The sequence below is a fragment of the Macrotis lagotis genome, chromosome 7, assembly GCF_037893015.1.
Source record: "Macrotis lagotis isolate mMagLag1 chromosome 7, bilby.v1.9.chrom.fasta, whole genome shotgun sequence".
Classification (NCBI taxonomy): domain Eukaryota; kingdom Metazoa; phylum Chordata; class Mammalia; order Peramelemorphia; family Peramelidae; genus Macrotis; species Macrotis lagotis.
Window position 1 is genome coordinate 72,139,741 of NC_133664.1, and position 7,002 is coordinate 72,146,742.

At 37.8% G+C, this 7,002-nt stretch overlaps 1 non-coding gene across 1 annotated transcript; it reads left to right on the top strand.

The window, feature by feature from the left end:
- Window positions 1-6,474: 6,474 nt before the first annotated feature.
- On the top strand, window positions 6,475-6,581 carry LOC141494590 (U6 spliceosomal RNA). The gene has a single exon (XR_012470494.1). It is a non-coding gene; the product is annotated as a U6 spliceosomal RNA (small nuclear RNA).
- The last annotated feature ends 421 nt before the right edge of the window (window positions 6,582-7,002 follow it).

Below are 7,002 nucleotides of genomic sequence, written 5' to 3' on the forward strand. Positions count from 1 at the left end.
TGGAAGAATGGAATCTGACTCAGATTCCTGGCTTTCTTACTTGAGAGTGCTTAGCCCATGTCTTTGCTAGCAAGATATGAAGCCTTCACCCATATCAGTGCTCATTTAACCGAGTTAACAATATCAACATCTACTTGAAATTTCCAAAGTTCTTTGCCACAGAATTGCTGATAGCAAATATTGCTTTCCAATATTTTCTCCTATACTTCCTCTACATATGCATGCTATGATCTGAACCCTGTATTACCATCCTTTAATAAAATAAGCTAATGTACCTCTAAAATATTACTACATGGTGGGAATGATCAGATGCTACATGGCTCTTCTCCCCCTCCCCAATTACTAGAAAGAGGATGGATTATGCATAAGGAATGACTCCTATTTTCTTCCCACATTACAAGGGAGCATCTTTTAAATAGCTTACTTGGGAGACCACTATACAATATCCTAAACTTCAGAAATTCCAGAACAGGGAGAAGAGACCCTCTTGTTGAGACAGCTGTAAATGTTGATGATGTTCAATTGTTTCCATATTGTCCAACTTTTCATGATTCTATTTATGATTTTCTTGGCAAAGATACTAGAGTGGTTTGGTATTTCTTTCTCTAGCTCATTTAACAGGTAAAGAAACTGAGGCAAACAGGGTCTAGAATCACACTAAGTGTCTGAGGCTGGCTTTGAACTCAGTCTGAGGCTGACTCCAGTCGGGTATTCTATCCACTATACCATGTAGCTGGCCCCTGTAAATGTATCCTGAGTGTATTAGAGAGTCTTTGATGGGAATCTTATATTGTTCCTCACAGGCAGCACTCCATTTTGTCTCCATTCTCTTGCCTAACCTTTCCACTTGCCTGGAATGCATTTCCTTCTAATATCTACCTCACCTTTAAGAGGCAATGCAAGAATCATTTTCTGCATGAAGCCTTTCCTGATTCATCACAAGCACCACTCCTCCCAAACTACATTTTGTTGAACAATTTTGTAATGATTTGTATTTATTCACTTCCTATTTGTGCTGAGTGTTTTTCTAAATGCAGTTGTCTCCCCCATTAGAAAGCAAACTGCTTTTGAGATAGCTTCTTTCTTTGCATTTGTATCCTGATATCTGGCACTTAGTAGGAATTTAATAAATACTCCTGGAATGATTGATACTTCTTTAGAAACTGCTCTACCTATGGATACTCCTCTGGGAACTGTCATTCAGATAACTTCTGGTAGAAGTCAGTCTCCCTTCCCCCTATTTCCATCTCAGTTTTCACACTCCACACCTTCCCTCTTCATTGAATCTCAGCTGCAGTGAGGTTGGCTCCTCCACTCTCTCTCTCTGCAGAGATATGCTCTTTACTGAAACCCACCTATTCCCTCCACCCCAGTTCCAACAAAAAAAGGACAGTAACTCAAACTACTTCATGACCCATGTCATGTTTTACAGCTAGTACCTGGAAGCTTTCCTGGGCAAGGAACTGTCAGAGCATCTGTGCTAGTGCCTCCTTTAATCAAGATAAGCTCTATTTAAGTGGGGGATTCAGACAAGAGAAGTGTGCCCCCACCACTCAAAGAAGCCAGCATGTCTCCATCAATCCAGAGGGGCCACTGCACTTTGGGATGCGGAGAACAAAGATGTTTCCAAGAAGGAATCAAAGCCATGCTAGAATAGAGCCTCTCAAGTAGAGGGAGGAAACAAAAGAATCTTCACTTTATCTTGTTAGTGAAAGGTGAGCATCCATTTTGCCCATGGCAGCCTCTACTTCCTTCTCCTTTTCTCACCCCCCTCAACTTGCCACCTTCCCTGTCCCCCAACACTCACTTGATTCTCTGTCAGCGACATGACTAAAATTGCTATGCAAAGCTTAATTTATCTTTGTTCTTAATGATGTCTGCAGCAAATTTGTTGCTTACAAGAAAAACACACCGATATCCTTTATCTGTCTCCTCATCCAGAAAATAATTACAGAAAGATAAAATTAAAGCCATCCAAATTCATCTCATAGGGCTAGAGGAGACCTTGAAAACTCATCCTTCTAGGGTACATTTCCAGGACTATACTAAAGGCAAGCCACAAAGACAATTTTCCTTACTTCATTTAAAAATCTCTAGAATTCTTGTCATAGTTATTAGAGAAACAGAGTGGTAAAGCGGAAAGAACTTTGAACTTAGAATCAGAAGAGAGAGGAGTTCATAATCCTACTTCTAGCATTTAACTAACTGATAATCTTGGGCAAAGCCAAGAAACTCTATGAGCCTAAGTTTACTATAAAATAGGGATATTATTGTTCATTTCAAGTGATCATTGTGAGGATGCAATATATTGTGTGCTTTGCAAACCTTAAATTTTATATGTATATTTCTATATTTCATATAGTATATTCATAATTTTATATAATATGAATTAATATAATATATAATAAATCATAAAATAATGTATTATTTATGATATTATGTGATAATTCATATATCTTTATAATTAAATACATGTATTTTACATATAATACATATCATAAATTACATATATTTATATCTTTTATATGTTATAAAGCACAAAACATTTATATAGCATATGTTTATATATCTTTATATAACAAAGCCCCCTCCCCTTTCCAAAGTAATGTGAATATAGAGGTTCTTGTCTATATTGACCTACAGAACTTCCATCCTATCCTGGCTATTGTTGGCTCTAGGCTATGTAGATAGTTTCTTGCGTCTAGGAGCCTCTGCATCTGAAGTATAAAGCTTTATGCTTTGTCAGAATAAAGTTCCCTCTCAGACTAAGAAATACTTGGGGCACTGATGCATAGTTTTCATGTCAACCAATGCTTCTCCTGAGTCATTATCTACAATGGATGAATAGGCCTTTCTTGAAGTTTAGGTAAGTTCATCTGCTTCTTGGGCCCAAGTAGTATAACCAACTGCCCAGTATTGACTATGATATATTGACTTTGCAGGGTCCTATTATCTTTTTTTAAAAAAATGTTTTCCCCAGCTACAAAAGCAAATTTCAACCTTTATTTCCAAAACCTTGAATTCCAAACTTTCTCCCTTCATCCCATCCCACTTCTACCTTGGTGTAGGTTAACAATGTGTAGCCATGAAAAACATTACTACAATAATCATGTCATAAAAGTAAGCATAACCCCACACACAAAAAAGGGGGAGTGAAGTATGATTCAGTCTGTATTGACTCCTCCCCAAACATCAGCAAGTATGGAGTGATGTCTATGACAACAATCTAGTTATCATTATATGGATGCATTGGAAAAGCCACGACTCAAATCTTAGTGTCCCCCCTGACATTTTAATAGTGTGTGATTAAAATACTAAGGCAGTGGGTTTCTTTGTAGAAGACAAAGGAATAGTTTTGGATTTCCTGGTTCCTTCCAAAGAAACAAGTCACTTTTTTTGGTGTAAATTAAAGTTTCCTGGAGTCATTTGCCCTCTAAGACTCTCCCTTGATTAAAATGGATTCTGTTAGAGAATCCATATATAGAAAAATAATTCTACTCTCAAATCTTAGCCGTTGTTAAAGAATTCTGATTACAGATTGAGTATGTCTATGCATATTGTGTGAAATGGTTTCTCACCACTGATATGTTAACTTAACGTTTTTCTCATTCTCTTCCAGAGATAAGCGACTTTTACATATTAGTTCTGAAGTATAGTTTAAACCAAAAGCATTTTCCTTTGAATACACTGATTGCAAGTCTCATACTTCTTGTATAAATATGTTGCTTTACTGGGGCATTAGACTACATTTCCACTAGATGCAAGGTTATCTCTTGACCTGTTTGCAAAAACATCATCATTAAGTGCTTTGTTGATCATAAAGTGAAGTGTCTTGGATAACACCAGACTTTTTTCATATTTTTCATCTCTCGCAATATATTCTATGATCTAGCTCTGGCCAATCTCTCAGCAACAAGATGCCTTCTATGGAATGAGGCTTGGGTACTTGAGGGTCTTCCTTTCTTCCTACTTCTCTTCTTGTAAATAATTGTTAATAGACAACTGAGAAAGGGGACTGGTTCAATGTTGCAGTGTCTACTACATCCATTGGGATACAATCTCTGGTGGATACGATCACTGCTTTCCTTAGATGTCATAGTCACCCTATTCATCTGATGTCACAGACTGTTTTTATTCCTTCAATGAGTGTCAGCCTAATTTTGGACTCAAGTGGCCTGCGTGATGGAGCACCTACAACTACATTACTCTTCCCTGACCAATAATATATGCTGAACTCATCGTTGGGCAGCATTGCCTCTTTTTCTTTGGCAGCTTCTACTTAGCACTTGTCAGGATAAGTCAGTGGGTTGCTACCTATTCATATTTGAAATTGAACTCCATACGCATAGCCTCAGTATTTATCAATGACAACCCATTTCAAAGCCAAGAATTCCAACTTGTATAACAAATTCTGAGTTTCATGAACATTAAGCCCTCTACTGGTAAATGCTATAGGCAGACCTCCCATTTCTGGGACCAGACTGCTTCCATATAAGGTGCTCAGCTATTCGGGTGAGCATCTCGGAAGACACAAAAGGTTTCCTTAGATCTTGCAATAATACAATTGGCCAGGTCTTTATAAGCTTTTTGGAATTTCTCATTGTCTTAACACTTACTTAGGGAGGTTTGAACTATCAAAGGCCCTATAGAATGAAACATGGAATCCAAGATAATTGAATAAAGAAAGTCAGTTTTGGGGACAATAAGCACAGAGTGAAAGTCAAAGAGGAAGAATGATAGAACCAAATCAATTGGGCCCTTAGGTGGAATACAACATCCTGATACAGCCTTGGGTAAAATGGCTCTCCTAGCCATTTCCCTATCTAAATGGAATGGAGTACTCTAACCCCAATCAGCAAATTTGGGTGGGTTTTTATGTGGAGTCTTATTTGGGTACAACAGAATTAGGCATTGGGGGAAGGGAATGAGGAGCCTGGATCTGGTGACTGGTACTGATGCAAGGTGGTAGAGAGAAAGAGGAATTAGCAATTAGTTGGTATTCAAGCCACCAGCTGTAGAGACCATTACTGCTAGTCTTCCTCTGACAGGGCGACTCAGTCTCCATTGTCAGGAGGTTTGGAATTCCTAGTATTTCTTACTTTATTTGTTTTTGTTGTTGTTGTTGTTTTGCAAATCAATGGGGTTAAGTGGCTTGCCCAAGGCCACACAACTAGGTAATTATTAAGTGTCTGAGGCTGGATTTGAACTCAGGTACTCCTGACTCCAGGGCTGGTGCTCTAGCCACTGCACCACCTAGCCACCCCGATTTCTTACTTCAGCAGGTAGGGGAAGCTACTTGATTCCTTATACTCATCCCAGCCATTTCCAAATGACACTAAAGGGGATGATAGGAATCAGATTCATCTTTGACTTTTGATTCTTAAATGTAGGCTAAGGAGTTGGAATAAAGCTTAATGTTGATGGCATAGTTCTTCACAAGATCACAAAATAATTACTGATCTCTAGAAGAGTTGTCAGAACCGTGTTCCTTTTGAAAGCCCCCCATCATTATAGGTTCATCCATCTAGAGTCTATATCCTCCCAGTAACTAAGCATCTCAGGAGGAAAGGGCAAGTACAACTATATATAGGAACATCAGAATAGTGTCAGAATACTAACATACAACTCTTAACAAATATTAATTATATTCCATTTCTCTGTGCTTCATTTCCTCATCTATAGGATGAGGGGAAATACTATTTGCATTCCCTGTATCACTCCATCATTGTGATGTTCAAATGAGGTCACCTTGTCTTGGCATTTAGAATGGGAAGAACCAGAGAGATCATAGTTCAAATATCTCATTTTGGAGATCTCTTAATTCAACTAACTCATTTTAAAGATGAGGAAACTAAATCCTATAATCTCTGCCACCTCTGCCTCTCAGAATGTCCAGCCTCCTTAGATACTCAATTCATATTTTGCCTTTTATAGGACATCTATCTTGACCTTCTATATCTTCCCAGTTGCTAATATTTCTTTCTCAAATTATCAGGTAGCTACATATCTGTTTGCAGGTTGCATTCTCAGTAAATTGTAATCTCCTTGAGAGTAGGGACCAAGGACTCCATTCATACTGACTAGAGTCCATGGCTAAAATTTCAGTCTGAGCCTTTTGAAAAAAAGGCAAATGGTGGACATCAGGACTTGCTGGATTATTTTGTTGATTGTCTAGGTTTAAGAAAGTGATGGCAAAAATGTTAATCATGCCAATTAAATTTATTTAAATTTTACAGACCTCTTTCCCTCCTGAGAAAACTGTTAAATATTTGCCAGGACATCCTGGTGAGGACTGCTTTTTTTTTTCTTTTCCTGTTCTGCCCTTATATTCCCAAAGTTTACCAGGCCGCAAATAGTAGATATTGAATGAATCCTATTGGATTGATTTTGAATGAACTGTGAAATCACCTACTCAAAATAACCTAGAAGGTAAATAATAGAGTCAGAATTCAAATGAAGAGCTTCTGACACTAGGTTCTTGCTTCAGCAGCACATCATATACTAAAATTGGAATGATATGCAGATTAGCGTGGCCCCTGCACATCAATGACATGCAAATTTGCGATGCATTCCATAATTTAATTAATTGCTCATGGGTATGCCATACCAATATAACAAAAGCCATAATACTACCTAAATTAATTTTCTTTTCAGTGACATACCAATCAAGCTACTAAATGATTCTTTTCTGGAGCTAGAAAAAATATTTCTCTGGATGAGAAGGAAAAAAGGAAAAAAATGAATCTGTCCAATTTAAATAAAAAGAAAAAAATGTGCTTCTGGTAGAATTGTGTCAACTTTTATCCAACGCAGGAAATTTCTCTAGCATCCCTACTCTATTCCTCTTTATCCAAAGCAACAGCCAGGCTGGGCAGGTGGGAGAATCATTAGTATTAGCTTGGTGCAGAACTGAACTGAAGCACCTGTTCATTTTCTTCTCTACTCCAAGCCCCGAATACCTCATAACTCTTACAGTTGTAGCTCTTCTTTGAGAGTATGCTA